Below are 18159 nucleotides of genomic sequence, written 5' to 3'. Positions count from 1 at the left end.
TTTGGGGGGGGGGGGGGGGTTAATTCTTTTAATTGTTTAGTAGATATAGGCCAGATAATATATCTAGTTTTTTTTGGGTGTGGTCCAAAATGACTAATTTACCTATATCTTGTTATTGCAACATCCAAACATCACAAAACTTGGTACACATGAACAATAGGACATTCTGATGAATCAATAATAGTGCAACTATTATCAAAGAAGCTGAAAGGTGACACACACACAGATCCCCACAAAATCCATTTGATAGATTCTTTCACAACTGGCTATTTTGCTTATGTCTTCCGAATGTGCTTGGATCCCAGTAACTGCCACTTGCAACTCTATGTACTATTTTTATTATATAAAAAGATGACATAAAATAAGCATGAAGAACAACATTAAATTTGCATAGACAACATTTAAAAATATATATAAACATAAAGTAAAAGACATGACATCTCAACTTTTACATTTCTATGATTAAGAATTGTGACTGGATGTAGCAGTACAGTGGTTCATTGGTTAATGTGTTCTCTTTTACTAGAAAGTTCGAGTGTGAGCTGTGTGAGCGGAGCTTCAGTGAGAAATGGGCACTAAATAACCACATGAAGCTGCACACAGGCAACAAAGCATACAAGTGTGGATGGCCCTCATGTCATTATGCTTTCCTGACTCTGTCTGCTATGAAGGATCATCACAGGACACACACAGGTACAAACACATCAGAAAATACACTTGAAAAAATTAAAATCTAGAAGTGCTGCTGCTGAGGCTGGTGGGCAAAGATTTCTAGAGTATTTATAAAATCTTTTTAGAAAATACTTTTAAAATTCATTGAATAAACCATTGTAAGTTTCTAACACGCCCTCACATGTCTACGTCACGATGTGGGAAGATTTGCATAACGCCGCCCAAATGTTCACACAAAAAGAAAAAAGGCGTAACTTTGATTCTCGCTGTTGCCGCCGCCGCCGCCATGTTGTGGAGACGCTGTGTGTATCGTTGTGAAAGCGAAACTCCTTTGGCCTTCCAAAAGAGGACACAACTAGAAATCAGTGGTTAAGTTGTATTTACAACACTGTTCCGGAACAGTTCAAACCAAATATTCAGATGTGTGCAGCGCATTTTATGGAGGACGAGGACTGTTTCCTGAGAGAGTAACCTACAATGCTTCTATAAAGTGGGGCAATTCCAACTTTGCAAGGACAGTCTGGTGCTTCTGCCACTGACGATTCAAACGAGTTTTGAGCAGTGTAAAGTAGCGCTTGATGTTTGTTTTCAGACCGATGAGCTTTGTAAAAATCGACACATTTCAGAAAGCCAGGGCATAGAGGAGAAACAATACTGTACATTATGTGGAAAATAATGTGTTTTTTGAACCTTAAACCTCATAAACACATTGCATTACACCAAATACACAAAATAATGTTCTTTTTAGCAACGTCATATGACCCCTTTAATATAATGAAGTACTTCATTTAAAGATATCTCTTGGTCACACATTTTCATAGCAGACTCACTGATCTTTTTAGCATCCTCTTTAATAGAATCTAAGAATGACGTGCATTAATCAATTTGTCATCATAAGAATACAATTCTTTATAGAATTTTGGGTTACACTTTATTTTGATAGTCCACTTTAGACATTCTACTAACAGTAAGTAACTTTGCAACTACATGTCAACTAGCAGTCATTAGAGTATTAGTAGACTGTCTGCTTAATATCTTCTAACACTTTATTTTGATAGTCCACTTTAGACATTCTACTAACAGTAAGTAACTTTGCAACTACATGTCAACTAGCAGTCATTAGAGTATTAGTAGACTGTCTGCTTAATATCTTCTAACACTTTATTTTGATAGTCCACTTTAGACATTTTACTAACTATAAGTAACTTTGCAAATACATTTCAACTCATTCTCATTAATTTGCAACTACATGTCAACTAACTTTCAAAGTAGACTGTTAGGTTAGGTTTAGGGTTAGTAAAATAAGTTGACATACTTGCAAAGTTTCTCATAGTCAGTATATTGTATGTTGTGGACCCATCAAAATAAAGTGTTAGAAGATATTAAGCAGACAGTCTACTAATACTCTAATGACTGCTAGTTGACATGTAGTTGCAAAGTTACTTACTGTTAGTAGAATGTCTAAAGTGGACTATCAAAATAAAGTGTTACCGAATTTTGCAACATATATTGACATTTCCATCAAATTTCTTGTTAACTGTTCATTAATACTCAATTTGGCCATAGATGTGTGTTCTACTTTACTTTTATCTATATTTTAAAAATTTACTTTTTTCTGCTTCTTCTAACCATTTATTCCTCTATAAAGGCTCCCCTTGCTTTATATTTATATATTTTATCTAAATCTAATTGTATTTGTAATATATAGTTGTAATTTATTTTTCCATTCTTGATCTGAACTGCAATTTCCAGAGAGCTTTCACAAATTTTACAAATAATTTTATCTTTATTTTCTGTCCTTATGGCTACGGCTTTGATTTTATACTTCATTAATTCTCAATTTACCCCAAAATTATTTGTTGAATTTGCCTCATTACAGCAATCTACAATTATATTTTCTGCATCATCTCAGAAATGCAGATCTGTCATTATGTTCTGGTTCATTTTCCAGTATGTAATTCTTTTTACATCTTTTGATTTTGCTGTGTTTATTGATAGAAAAATAGTTTTGTGATCTGTAAGAACAGAAGGATCTATAGAGACCTCTTTAACATAATTCACTAAATTCCTTGAAATTAACCAGTAATCTATACGGAACTGTTGAGTAAGGTCTCGTTTACACCATGTAAACTGTTTTATTGACCAATAAATTTTATTTGGATACTTAGGTTTTAATATAACAATGAAGTCAAAGGTAGAACATAAGTTATTCTAGAAGAACAGCCCTTTTTTTTGGACATATTTGGACAGCATATTTAGTTTTAGTATTTGATAAGGTATTGTTAATACAATACATTGGTATCATTGTCAGTATATGTCAAGGGAATTCATGATTTGCTGAAAGGAAAGCAGTATTTTTATTTTGCAGAAATTTAATGTGACTTTTATTATATTCAAGAAACATGTCTTTGTCAGATTTTAGTTTTTGGAAGAGTCAGTGGGGGATGATTTATAGATGTCATAATCGATCAGCCAGTGTCGCAATCTTAAAAGGTACATAGGAATATAATTCAATCCATATTGCATTACTCAGGTCAATGGGTGATATTGGTAATAGAAAAGAATACTGACATTTTTATTTTGAGGAATGTCTATGCAACTAACTTTACCACACAAAATAAAGCTTTTTTTATTTTAAATTTCGAAGACCAGATTAAAAAAAAATAATAATAGAAAAGTTTAGCAAAATTAGTAATTGGATGAGATTTGAATACAGTATGGGATGACAGACATGTCTATTGAGCGCATCAGTGATCGCGTCATCATTGCTCTATTCTCTTCTTCTCATCCCACTAATGCACCAGTAGGTGGGATTAAAGATGTGATGATGTAAAAGTAGGGGCCCTATTGTAACGATCTAAGCGCATGGTCTAAAGCGCATGGCGCAGGTGCACTTAGGGCGTGTCCGAATCCACTTTTGCTAGTTTAATGACGGGAAAAACAGTCAGCGCGCCCAGCGCATGGTCTAAAAGTATTGTCCCTATTCTCTTAATGAGTAATTGGTGTGTTTTGGGCATAACGTGCAATAAACCAATCAGAGTCTCATCTCCCATTCCCTTTAAGAGCCAGTTGTGCTCGCGCCATGGCGTATTCGCTATTTACACGGCGGAATTTGCAAGAGCAAAGACTGACCACGTCTCCAGAGAGGAAACAGAGCTGCTCGTGCGCGAGCAAATAGGTAGCCTAATTCTGATACATGCAATGACTATCCATTATGACATGTAGGCATTTTTATATTTATGTAGCCTACACAATAATAATCTTTTACATTGTAATCCTTTAATTTTTAATATTTGGCATGTTTGTGTGCTGCTGCGCATCCCTGTGTGTGTAATAAGCAGAGTGTCCGTGTGTTGTGGCCCCGCCTATAGGTGCATATTACTAACACGCTCTTTAAATAACAAAAATAAATCAATAAAAAATACTGCGCCATTGACTTTAGACCAGGTTTTAGTTGGTCAATGGCGCATTTTATTTCAGATGCCTCAAAATAGCAACACGCCAGCAATGCTTGAACACACCTCGTTTTCAGACCAGCACGCCCATGGGTGCACACATGGGTGCAAATGCATTTGCTATTTAAACAACATGGCGCTGGATGTGAAAATGATAACTCGGGCTGAAACTAGCAAAAAACACTTGCGTCCAGCCTGGCGCTGCATTGCGCCGGGTGTATGATAGGGCCCTAGGTGTTGATCTGAATTTAGCAGAGGCAGTCTTTCATTGCACTATTACATCATACAGAGACAAAATCCGAAAAATGTGCTGCTCTACGGTGACATTCACACAGTTAAAAATAAAAAGCCACTTTCCTAATTTTAGGATCCTTTGAAAGTAATTATTTTTAATCCAGTGATCCTGCTGTACCAGTTTTTCTGTCTGTCCATATAACGTGTGAGTGGACGGGGATAAAAAGGCAATCATTTACGTGTTGATCTTACGCTGATGTATTCATCTGTATTATGTAATAAAAAAAGATGAACTAGATAAAGCTAATTGCAGTATAGTTTAATATATTCTGTTGTGTTAAAATGGAACCACATCAAGTACTTTTAGTGTAATTTAAGTGTACTTCTATTTTAAAATACACTTTACATCTTGAACTACTGTTAGAATATATTTAAAGCCTCACTTTAATGTTCTTCAAGAACATTTTCAATATCATATCAACTTATTGGAAATGCAGTTTATTATAAAGCTATTTTTCAGTATTCAATATGGTATATTAAGAAGTGCAGAAATCATTAAATAAAAATGTAACACACACACACATTTTACATTATATCTTGTTGTATATGTTACAGTAAATTCCCTGAGAAGTACAGCAGCATACATAAACTGTTAACCTAAATAAATATGTTCTAATGAATTAAAATAAAGTTCAGTGAAAGGCTGTGACAGAACTACTTCAATCAATTTGTATAACATTTCAGTGACACCTGTATTTCTGGAAAGTACACTATGAATATTCCATCAGTGAATAAAAATGAATCACAAGGGTTACTTTTCTTTGAGTATGACTTGTTGCTTTGACCATTTGACTTGTTGCATCTGAGGGCTTGCAATTCAGGCACTGTGGTATTTCAAAACTTCCATCACAGGGTCTGTGAAAGGGAATAAGCGTTGCTTGACGCTTATGGGAAACTCCTGTTTACTCTGTTACTGAAGCCTGATTTGTTCACATTTGTGTAGCTGCACAAACCAATGGCGCTCTAACCCGCCAAAAAGGAGGGAGCCGACTGCTATATAAGTCGGCTCAGAGCTAGGCTTGCTGCGATAGACGGTGTTGGTGGTGATACCGGTGTTAAGCCGCAACACCGGTTCCGTCACTTGCCCACCGCGGCACTGTCCCACCGTCGTTAAGATTTTTTTTTTAGTAATAAAAATAATTTAGTTCAGTTAGAGAACAGACAGTACAATTAAAAACAGAATGCGGCTGCTCAATGCAGTGTGCCGAACGAGTCACATCACAGATCAGATTTCATTTATCACGTGAGGAGAGTGAGTCAAGCTGACTGACAAGAAAAGCGAGGTGAGAAAGACAAGACGATAGTGGATGATTTAGTTTTGAAGCGAAATGCAAAAGTGCCTGTTCGGCAATATTTTAGATTTTGAAAAGCCTGTTGACTTTTGCCATTTATCTAAGGTGATTTTGGAGTTTTTTTAAACATTTGTTTCTTATTTATTTATTTCCACAATGTTTGGTGATTTTTACTTTATTTAAACTTGTGTAATTTATTTATTTTATTTGACATCAAGGTGTATGCCGTTCCTTCAAGCTTTCTTATTCGTTTTGCTAATAAATGTTCTACGTTTCTTATTTATTTGGTTCCACAGTGTTTGCTGATTTTCAGTTTTGTATACCTAGGCTGTTTAAACTTTGTGTAGGCCAAGTTATTTGTTATTTTATATTAGGCATAGCCTATAGAATGGTGAATTTTGATTTGTTTTGTTAATAAAAGTTCTATGTTTTATATATTGGCTAAGTTGTGAGTTTGAAGTTGTAATTTGTTGTTGCTTGAATTGACGCCGAATTGGCGCTAGTTTGAAAGTGAAAGTAAAATGTGCACTGCGCTTTTAAGCTATTTAAAAGAGAAGGAAAGCGAGGAAAAAAGGGAAAACTCAAACGAACAATTGCTTTACGCCGAATTGCCGCTAATTTGACAGTGAAAGTAAAATGTGCACCCCACTTTTACAAGCTATTTAAAAATTAAGGATATTGAGAAAAAGAGGGAACCCCCCCACACCCCCATGGTGATACCCGTATTACCGGTGTTGTTACACGTCGATTAACCGGTGGGGAAATTTCCTCACCGTCACAACCCTACTCAGAGATTTCATCAGAATCTTTTGACTGAAGCGACAGTCATCGATTCGTGTACAGCTTCATAGCATGGAAACTTACGCAACGCTCATTCCCTTATAGGCTGATTTATACTTCTGCATCGGACCTACGCCATAGGCTATGCGTCAGTTTTCATTTATACTTCTGCGTCATCCGCGTCGACATGCAGTACACATGCAAACCGCTAGTCTGCAGTGTCCACGGGCATGTTGCTGGTGTAACCCGCAGTACCACGGCAAAAGCCGAAGAAGAAGCGGCTCGTCAGAGAAGCATTATAGCCGTGACGGCGGCAAATAAATATCAAATCATTAAATCATTATTTAAAACTACAAAAAGGAGACAACAACGGAACCGGAGAAGATGGCATTCTTTCAATCTCCACAAGGACTTGTGCCACAGCAGATCAACATTGTTTGTCGCGGACAACTACTGATGTACAATGCTATGTAGTATAATAAATGATAAGACACTTGTTCTTTGCTTTGTTTTATTTTATATAAGAAGGTGTAACATTAAAATATATTAAAGTGCACATAAGCACACACAAAACTCAAGTACATACGGAGGGAGGGGTTCTAGCAGACCAATCACAGCGCCTGCGGTCCGCGTAGAATTGACGCACTGTTAGATTTTTGGAGAGGTGCACGTCACGGCGTAGGGTGTGCGTCTATGCGTAGGCTACGGCGTAGGTTCGACGCAGAAGTATAAATTGGGCTTATCTCAGGAGTTTTCCCTATCGAACGGTCTCTCCCGTTGCATCACTTGACGCTTATGGGAAACACATCCAACAGTGTCGTGCTATAAGCAAGTGCAGAATGAAGCTGCGCTGCAAGCCCAGCCAGTCTCTGCTTCGTAATCGGCAGCCCTTTAGAGCAGCCTCTGAAGCATACAAAGAGCTGCTCTGAGTGCCTGAACAGACTAGAGTGCTCAACATACATTATAAAGGCTTGAACTGGGCAGAGTGGATTGGGACTCTGCTTACCATCTGCAACGGGGAGCGCTAGAAGGGTGATAACTTGAGCTCTGAACGGATTGGAGAGCACTTTCGGCACAGTATGAGGTCAAGGCGGGATCAATCTCTGAGCTCCCATTAACTTAACGACTAGGTTGTTTCTGCCGACTGACTGGCCAGCTAAGAGGGAATGATTCGCTGCAATAGCTGCCACGTAGACTTTGAGCATGGAAGGGGTGTGCCCCTTATCCAGCAGCTCTTGTAGAAAAGATAGCATGTGGGACACGTCACAAGAGAACAGGTCCAGGCTTCGTGCTGTACACAAGTCGGAGAAGACTGACCATTTAAGGGTGTAAATGCATCTTGTAGACGGGACTCTAGCCTCTAAAATAGTATTTGTCACACTCGCAGGAAGCTGCAAAGCCTCCCGTTGAGGGGCCAAACATGAAGGCTCCACAGCTCTGGCCAGGGGTGCCAAATCACTCCCTTCGCTTGTGAGAGAAGGTCCTTCCTCAATGGTATTAGCCAAGGGGCTGCCGATAGCAGCTGAATCAACTCGGGGAACCACGTCTGATTCCTCCAGAGTGGGGCCACCAGGAGGACTGAGCATCTGACTCTCCTGACCCGTCTAATTACATGAGGAAGCAGGGCAATCGGGGGGAAGGCGTACAAGCAAGCACTGGGCCAATTGTGGGCCAAGGCATCTCGCTGTCTCGAGAAATAAATTGAGCAGTGAGAGTTGTCTTCTGAGCTGAAGAGGTCCATCTTTGCCTTCCCGAAGACAGACCAAATCATTTGAACCATTTAAGGATGTAATCTCCATTCTCCTGGAGATACATTGTCCCTGGACAGCATGTCTGCCCCATGGTTCAGTCTGCCCAGCACATGAACTGTTCTCAGTGAAAGGGACCGTTTCCCATAACAGGAGGTGATGAGCCAGCCTGTGAAGGGAGCGTAACCTGAGACAGCCTTGGTAATTGATGTAGGTCATGTTGTTCGAGCAGACCAGGACATGGTGGCCCTTTAAGGCCAGCATGAAGGTTTTTAGGTTCCTTACATTTGTATGAATTCCAGCGTAGGTGCCATCGCCTCTGGATATTTTATGCTTAAAATAAAACAAAGGGAATGTGTAGCTCAGCCACAACAGGGGAGGAGATGTGGTCATTAATAACTTCTTGATCAACAGAAATCTGGAATCGCCAATAACCTTAAACAAATTAAGACATTACAGAATTACAAAAAATAGATTATAACTTCAGAAAACCACTCCAAACATTGAATAGATCTTTCCTACACAAACAACTTCAGTAACAAAGTCAACTAAATAAACAACTCAATTACTATTTTTTGAGAGTATTGAACATCCCTAATGGTAAATAAAACTGTTAATAAAACAGAATACAAACCTTTGATAAGAATGCAGTGGGTGCTTGGGATGCACAGTACAGCAGCAATTAAAGCCTGTCATTAGAAAAGAAAACAAAAGAAACACTACGAATGTCATGAACTGTTGTCCCTTTAAAACCTGACTTACATCTGACACATTTGAACTCTTTACAGTCGGTTAAGACTTTTTAGCTGATTTAAGACTGTCACTTGTCAAAAATAGTCATTTTGACATAATTGTGTGTGCTTTTGTCCATTCTAGTGTGCGAAATAGGACTCGATGCGCTACTGGCTGGCTGTCTGAAATGGATTTCTGTGCGTGACTGTGCGTTTCACAGACTGCATGCCAGTACTGAATTAACTTCTCTTTTGCACCTTATCGTGCAAGAGTGTGTATGTGTGTGGTTGTGAAACAAAAACAAGAAAATAAAATAAAAAAGTCTAAACCTACTTCTTTTGGCAGAAGAGCTGATAGTGTTATCCTTGAAGAATTTCATGATGTCAGATCTTCACTTAGTTGTATCTTACTCTCTTTTAAATAAAAAAGTCGTAAATGCTTTTCTTGACAATTCCTCTGTCAGCTTCTGTTGACTGCATTAAACCGCTCTAAACACAGTTGTACTGCACTTCAGTCAAGTAAGATGTGTGACGATAAGCAGGATATGTTGAATACGATGGCTCCAACATTCATTTGCCAAACAAGCCAGACAGCAACTAGGTTAACATAACGTAAACAGTTTATGTGACATTTAACAAAAAATAATTTACCACAGAAGTGTAAGAACGGTTCCCCAAACCCGAAATCCGACTTTAAAAAGAAACTTTGATTGAACTGATCTGCTTGAATAATGGCGCCTGCTTTTGCACTGTTTTCGCACCGATAATCGATTGAGGTTCTTGTTCCCACAATGCAAGGTGTAATTCAAAAATATGGAAAAACTGTAGAAAACCAAATACGGACAATTCCTTCAAATTATTACGGTATATTACTGTATTTCAACATACTTTTTTACAGTGTGGTGAAACGAGGCGAGATACTTTCTACCAATACAATGGATGTTTTCATAAATGTTATAAAGCAGACAAATGTCACTACCTAGACTTTAAGCAACTATATACCCAGGGCCTATAGTTGCTAGATATTTAGCTAGTAAGTGTCAGTGTCATGTTACAGCAGTTAACTTTAGCATTCCACATGTTGGGTAACATGGGCACATACACACCAGCACTATCCGCCTAGGAAAAAATCAGGAGTGAGCACAAAGGTAGTTACACAAATGGCTAGTAAAAACTTACCACAGATAAGAAGTATTTCTGCAGGCTGTGTATTCCATCTGGCCATGTCTGCTTCGGCTTGGCAGATGCACCTTTTAAGCTCCTATTAAGTTGTTCACAGGAGGTGGGAGCTGACCTGGTATTCTAGTAAGAAAAATAAAATAAAGCGAAACTGGGATGATTTTTGCCTGAAAACATATTATCATCTCAACAGCATATGGCAGTGTGATTGGACCATTGCCTTCAGAGTCAGTTTGAAAAGCTGAAAAGTTTGGCTCTGATTGGTCAAATTTAATGTAGCTAGCTACAAAAAAAAAGTTATGCTTTTATGCTTTTGACAAGTAACAGAAATGAAATACAAATCTCACCTCATCATAAAAATAATGAGGTTCCAAAGGCCATAAACTATAAATGCTTTAAGAAGCTGTGTAAATATAAATATACAACACTGAATGTTCTATTTAATTAATAGTAAATAATATTAATTTAATAATAAAAATGACAAATTCTGAATCTGAAGCTCAGATATGCTTGCTTGATGCGCACAAAATCCAATCTTGGTTTTGCAGTGCATATTATGCAAGCACGCTTGAGATTCCTCAAAAGTCAATGAGGTTTGTTTTTTGTGCATTAAGTGGTATGTTGAGCTTGTTTGAATTTAGGTACATAAACAAGTACATACATAGGGATTTTAAGCATATCTTTGGAAAAATTATGCACTTCAGATGGTACGATGTAGAAATGCTTGTGGAAAATACAGTTAAATAGTAGCCTATTACAAGTAATGTATCATGTTATGTTTTTAAATGTGAAGTAAAAACTTTAAATATTTGTTCACAAGTACAAACAAGTAAATCTGAACATTATATTGAGTTTAAGTATGCTTACTACTAAGGCATAGTTGACAAAATTATATTTATAATACATTTTACATTAGTACAATAAAGATTTAACTTGAATATTTCTGTAACTATTAGGAGTGAATTAATATGCTTTATAAAATATATAAAAATGTTAACAAGAATTTGAAAAGCACACATGAAAGCACGTTCATTACATAAATATTTAAAATATATTGCAGTAGGTCTACATATGGTTATAAATGAGATACCTATACTTTAAACCCACTAAAAGCTGAATCATTTTATGTTCTTTAAGTATAAAATATACTTTAAGTAAGAGTAAATTACAGTAAGTATGTTTTGTGTAAATACACTAAAATGTCACGAAAAGTATGCTTGTGTTTTAGCATATGTCTTAAAAGCTTAACTAAGCACATATTTATTACCAATATACTTCTAGTAGACCTTTTAAAAATATATAACAATGCAATTCAATAAATTTTTAATACACTTCAAGTAAGCATGTCAGGAGTACAGTTGTACTATAAATATACTATCTGAATTTCAGGTACATTTTAAATGCATTTAAGAGTACTTCTTTTCACCTGGTAGGTCAAAGGATCAAGGAAAATTTGATTTCTCAAATTTTGATCACCTTAAATTAAATATGTCTACAAGAAAGAAAGAGAGAAAAAAAGTGATAGAAATAAAACCATCTGAGGACATTAATGTCACAGCTGGGAACAAGAACATACAAACTATGTATCCAATGAAAGTGAACATCTCAGAATAATCTATTGATTATGTAAGTTAATGTTTTTTTGTTGTTGGTATTTTGTTTTTTGTTTTTAAATGTATTATTATTTTTTGTATACATTATTGTGTCAGACTTCAATAGCCATAAATAAAAGCAACAATTGATCATTTGTCCCAGATCTTAAAAATAAGGAAATGGAAATGTTACTACAAACTCTATTTGAACAAGTGTATTAAGTGACAAAGATTGTATCAATCACTGAATATATTTTAAAGACGAAGAAGAAGAAGAGCTGCTGTAGCGTCAAGTTTTCGCCATGTCAAAGAAACGCTGTTTTTTTTTTTTCTCATAAATTGCTGACAGTACAATACTGGACAGTGATGTAATCTGCAGAATTTACACTTCAATTATGAGACTATGGTATAAATAAATTCAACTGTATAACAGTTTCACTGCAATTCATGTTATAATGTTAGAATTAAAGAACAATAAGGATAATACATATTACCGTTGCACTTATCTGTAGATAGTAAATGCACTTATTTTAAAGGGGTCCTATTATGCTTTTTCACTTTTTGAATTTTAGTCAGTGTGTAGTGTGTATGTTTGGGCATAAAAAAGAACTACAAAGTTACAAATCTCAAAGTCCACTAAAGGGAGATATTTTGTTTTTAAAAAAACCTTTTCAAGAACTACAACGAACGGCTCGTTTGGACTACAGCGTTGTTTTCCGGGGTTTGTGATGTCACAAAGTGACCCATTAGAATATCATTAAAATAATTCCCGCCTACGGAAATTCGCATGGTTGGGGGGTGGGGTATAAATAAATTCAACTGTATAACAGTTTCACTGCAATTCATGTTATAATGTTAGAATTAAAGAACAATAAGGATAATACATATTACCGTTGCACTTATCTGTAGATAGTAAATGCACTTATTTTTAAGCGGTTGTTGACATCGTATCTAAAACGTGATTTAGCCCCCAAAAAAAAAAAAACAACAATAGCTTTACCACTGTAATATGTCTTGCAATATTCGTGCTTGCAAAGGTTCTGTGCAATCCTCTTGTTCAATATTCTCGGGGTCTGAATCCGGCTCAAATTGATATGGCAATATTGACGCCATCCTTAACTATACCAAAGCAGACGGAACTTGCTGCTTTGGCAAGGGGCGTGGCAGTACTGAAACACTGTCTAAACTGTTCGCCAATCACAACGCACTGGGACAGCTAACCAATCAACACATATTCCGTCTTTCAGAAGGCGCCCGAATCACAATATACTTCGTCTTTCAGAAGGCGCCTTCATCAAACCCAGAACTAATCGAGCCGTTTGTGCCAGGATGGGGAGAAAGGGATTGTAATAATGTAAATTATGTGAAAAATAATGCGTAGTGTTCGAAACACCAAGCATGAGAGTACACCCCCAAAACAAAATCAAGACTTTGTAAAAGAGCATAATAGGACCCCTTTAATTAAGTTAATATTTTTTTAAACATGTGACAAGGAATGATCCTTGCAACTAAAGTTTTAAAAAAATTTGTTCTATATTGTATGAATATTGTATGATGATTTGACATGATCCAGGATTGTTAGGTTCTTCAAAACTTGTCCTGCATTAGCTATCATTGCATTGCTTGGCAACAAGCTTATTTCAAGTGTGTGTGTGTGTGTGTGTGTGTAAATCTTACTGGGTCATTCTGTGTCAACTCAACCAGAGGTCCCCGGCTCAAATTTTTGATTTTGCTAATATTTTTTCTGAAGAAAGATAAACATGTATAGTGATGAAAGCCAAAATATTAAATGTTTTGGATGAATATTTACTTTAATATTTAGTAATCCACTATTCTGTAGAGGGGGGTCAATGGCAATTTTCACTTGAGATTCAGAGCCAAATTCCAGGGGGTTAAAAATGACTTCAGAAAGATAGAAGCATCATTGTTACTTTTACACAGAGATCGGTAGGTCTATTAATAAAATCTGTTGACTTTAGCTGTCTTTGTTGCAGAAATTATGTTCCAGTGGTGGGCATTCAAAAATGGGGAAAGAGCACTTTTTAAGTTTTTTCTCCAAAGTTTGCAGGCCTGTAACTCAAAAAGTATTAAAGATATCTTAATGCCTTTTTACATATTAGGTCTTAATAAACTTCCCTTTTGGAATCTTCATTTTTACGGCCCTGCATTGTTCAGTTCCAGAGATATTGGAATTTCAATATGGCTCCAGGAGTAAACCGTTAAATTGTACACATTTTCAGTGGTCAAAAACCAAAAGTAGGTCACTTTGAAAAAATATGATACTTCCTTTCTTTTAAAGAGGAAAGTCTGAAGAACAAATAATGTTTAAACTAGAAATGTATCTTGTTTCCTTCTGTAAAAACAACTGCATTTAACATATCTGTCTGTGTGCCGTATATATTCTTTTTCCAAAGTTTGCCTTCCTATAACTCAAGAAGTATTAAAGATACTGCAATATGATTTTAGATTCTAGTTCTTAATAAACTTTTCTTTTGGAGTCTTCATTTGCCCTACATCGTTCAGTCCCAGAGATATAGGGGTCTCCTACTGTCAATTTCTCAGTCTTTACAGTGTTATTCATCTATGACTTTTCCGTTTCAGGAGAGAAGTCTTTCTTGTGTGATCTCTGTGGATTTGCTGGTGGAACTCGTCATGCCCTGACCAAACATCGGCGCCAACACACAGGTACACACCAGGGTTATTCACAATTAGAATTAAATTGAGACTGTCCTTTTTTAAATTTCAATTTAGTTCCTGAATTTTAATTTAATTCGAATTGAACAAACAATTCATGGATGCAGAATTTAAATTCAAATTTGGATGTAAGGAAGCAGAATTTAGACTAATCAAATTGTAGCCTATATTTTCAAAATTCCAAATGCAAATAATTTTTTCAGTGGTGGATGAAGTACCTGAAAGTCACACTTAGCACTTTAAGTAAAAGCACAGATATCTTACCAGAAAATGACTTTTTGGTAGAAGTGGGAGTCACTGTTTAGAATATAACTTAAGTAAAAAGTGGAAGTGAAGTGACGTGTGGCCAAGTATGGTGACCCATACTCTGAATTTGTGCTCTGCATTTAACCCATCCAAGTGCAAAAACACAGTCGTAAACACACACACAGTGAACACACACCTGGAGCAGTGGGCAGCCATATTGCTGCGGCGCCCAGGGAGCAGTTGGGGGTTCGGTGCATTTCTCAAGGGTCTAACCTCAGTCGTGGTATTGAAGGTGGAAGAGAGCGCTGGTTATTTACTCCCCCACCGACAATTCCTGCCAGACCTGAGACTCGAACCCGCAACTATCGGGTTACATGCCCGACTCTCTAACCAGTAGGCCACTACTGCCCCAAAGGTTTTAAATACTTTAAAAGTTGTAAAGTATGTGATATTTACTGTACTTAAGTAGGAAAAGTATATATTTTTTTATATTAAACATACTTAGGTTTTGAAAGTAAAAGTTACAAGTAAATGCAAAATAGACGATATTAAAAAATGTTTATACACAGTTTGAGCAGCAAGATTGTGTTCAGTTTTAACTCTTTTTTCCATTTTGTATCTTTAGGTTTATAGGTCTTGTGAATCAGTGAACTGTCAGTGTCTCATTCTAATGCCTTTGATCTGCAGGTGAACGACCCTTCAAGTGTCAGCTGTGCAATTTTGCATCAACCACACAGTCCCACCTGACGCGCCACAAACGCGTGCATACAGGCGAGAAGCCCTATCGCTGCCCCTGGTGTGACTACAGGTACAACAAACTTAACTCCTAATGGTTTTCCACAAAAATGTCAAGCAGCAAAGGGATATATATATATATATATATATATATATATACATATATATATACTTGTGTGAGATTTTGTGTGTATATATATATATATATATATATATATATATATATATATATATAATGATGCGCTCAAGTTGCTGTTTGCGTCTATTCTCTTCTCTCTTTTCCTCTCCTCTCCTCTCCTCTCCTCTCCCTGGCTTCCTGCTTTGTTGAAATTTTTGGTTGTTGTTTGGATTTGCATAAAATATGTTTTTAAATACTTTAAAAGTTGTAAAGTATGTGATATTTACTGTACTTAAGTAGGAAAAGTATATATTTTTTTATATTAAACATACTTAGGTTTTGAAAGTAAAAGTTACAAGTAAATGCAAAATAGACGATATTAAAAAATGTTTATACACAGTTTGAGCAGCAAGATTGTGTTCAGTTTTAACTCTTTTTTCCATTTTGTATCTTTAGGTTTATAGGTCTTGTGAATCAGTGAACTGTCAGTGTCTCATTCTAATGCCTTTGATCTGCAGGTGAACGACCCTTCAAGTGTCAGCTGTGCAATTTTGCATCAACCACACAGTCCCACCTGACGCGCCACAAACGCGTGCATACAGGCGAGAAGCCCTATCGCTGCCCCTGGTGTGACTACAGGTACAACAATGTATAACTGTCCCAAGTGCAGCTACGCCACCAATGCCCCAATGGACTTCAGAAATCATCTCAAAGAGACTCACCCTGACATTGAGTACCCAGACCTGGCTTACCTACATGCAGGTACTACGTCTCTCTTGTGCTTTTCCCTATCTTTTTCAAATAAAATAAAAGGAGAGATGACGCTATGGGATCAAACCCTAAGCCTTCTCTTTTACGCTGAAAAGCATGAGTTCCCATCAGTGTCCCACAGATAACGAGGTTATTATAGTTAGTTACCTAAACTTAAACTAAAACTGAAATGAAATTCCAAAAAATAACCTAGAAAAATGAAATAAATCTGAAAGTAATTTTTCCACAAAAACTAAAATTAACTGAAATTATCATGCCTTACTTTATAACTAAAACAAAATCAAAATTATGTTTTTCATTTTCAGAATTTTCAAAATTAACATTTTCAGTCTTCATTTTTAATACTTTGGTCTAAAGCAGGGGTCAGCAACCTTTTCCTCTTTGGCATGAAGTGCCATTTTTTATTTTTCTGGTTGACCACTGTGCCAGTAGCAACTTGTGCCAACTTTTAGGATATGGTCTCAATTTAGGTGATATTTTAAGTTTTTCTCTGCCTCCTCTTTAATGCCATTATTTATGAATCACTCATTTCCTCCATCAGTTACTGTCCCTGTTTTTGTGATGTGGCGTGACAACAGATTAAGATAGTTCAGAGCCTTAAATAAGGATGGTACCTTCTGTAGTTATGCAGTGTTGCCCTCTGAATTCGAACTGCCACCGTCCCACGTACCCTTCCGCCATTTTCAGGTCAGGCACTATTCTGTTTCTTTACTTTCTGACTTTCCTTGCTTACCACCTAAGCTAGTATGGGAGGATATTCGTGTGATTAATACTGCTGAAAAGGCACTTATTTCCAGGACTTATTGTCAGCTTATTAGAGGATTGTACCATTGCTAAAACTAAAAGTGCCTGGGAACATGAATTGGGTGAAGAGTTTGCGGACAACTGGTGGGTGAATGTTGTTAATAGAATTCACTCAAGTTCAATATGTGCTCTACTTTCTCTCATACAGTTTAAAATAAAGCATAGGGTTCATAACTCCAAAGCTTGACTCTCTGCAATTTACTCCAATGTTGATGATAGTTGCGATAGATGAACCGTCACCCTGTAATCGGAGTCATATGCTTTTTTTTCTGTCCAGTACTGCGTAACTATTGGAACAATTATTTTGAGACTATGTCCAAAATATTCAAAAACAAAGTTGACGTCTGCCTTGCTACTGCAATCTTTGTGGGTTTTTTCTTCTTCTGAAAATGTGGACTGTCTTCACTTCACTATGTCTGTTGTCTCAATAATTATGTCTGTACTTTCCACTCAATAAAAAATTTGAACATAAAAAAAGGCATTTACAGTGTGGAATAATAAATTATCTGTGGGGTATTTTGAGCTAAAATTTCACAGACATTCTGGGAACACCTGAGACTTTAGCACCGCTTTAACAACGACAATGAAAAGGTCAAAGAAAACTTCATGATACTTGCTAATACTGGCTGTATCTGGATCCTATTGTGCCTTTTTTCAGTATTAACTGACAGATCAGTCTCTTATAAAATGGTCATATTGAGCTACACAATAGCGGTCTGATGCAACTAAGTGCGGTGCGGGATCCATCTTAAATTGCTAAGTGTGGGTGCGGAAGGGTAGAAATTACTTGTGGGACTAGTAATAAAATAAATGTTACTCAAATTCACTTTGTTTTGGGGTACAGGATGTTATTTGTCTATTGTACAACAAAAATAAATGCTTTACAGGCAGACTTGACCTACAGAATGTCTTTCTACTCTCTGCTGTGTTTGTGGCAGGAATCGTGTCCAAGTCCTTCGAGTGCCGTCTGAAGGGACAGGGGGCATCCTTTGTCCAGGCAGAGTCTTCGTTCACCCCTGATGAGAGTGAACTGGGTTCTGAGGCTGTT

General features: G+C 36.7%; 1 pseudogene; it reads left to right on the top strand.

The window, feature by feature from the left end:
• Positions 1-18159, top strand: part of LOC107714430 (zinc finger protein 407-like) — an 89774-nt pseudogene that overhangs the window by 70590 nt on the left and 1025 nt on the right.

Source organism: Sinocyclocheilus rhinocerous, unplaced genomic scaffold, assembly GCF_001515625.1.
Source record: "Sinocyclocheilus rhinocerous isolate Xijiao unplaced genomic scaffold, SAMN03320098_v1.1 scaffold839, whole genome shotgun sequence".
Lineage (NCBI taxonomy): Eukaryota > Metazoa > Chordata > Actinopteri > Cypriniformes > Cyprinidae > Sinocyclocheilus > Sinocyclocheilus rhinocerous.
The sequence above is the reverse complement of the archived record's forward strand: the minus strand, read 5'-3'. Positions and strand labels throughout refer to the sequence as shown.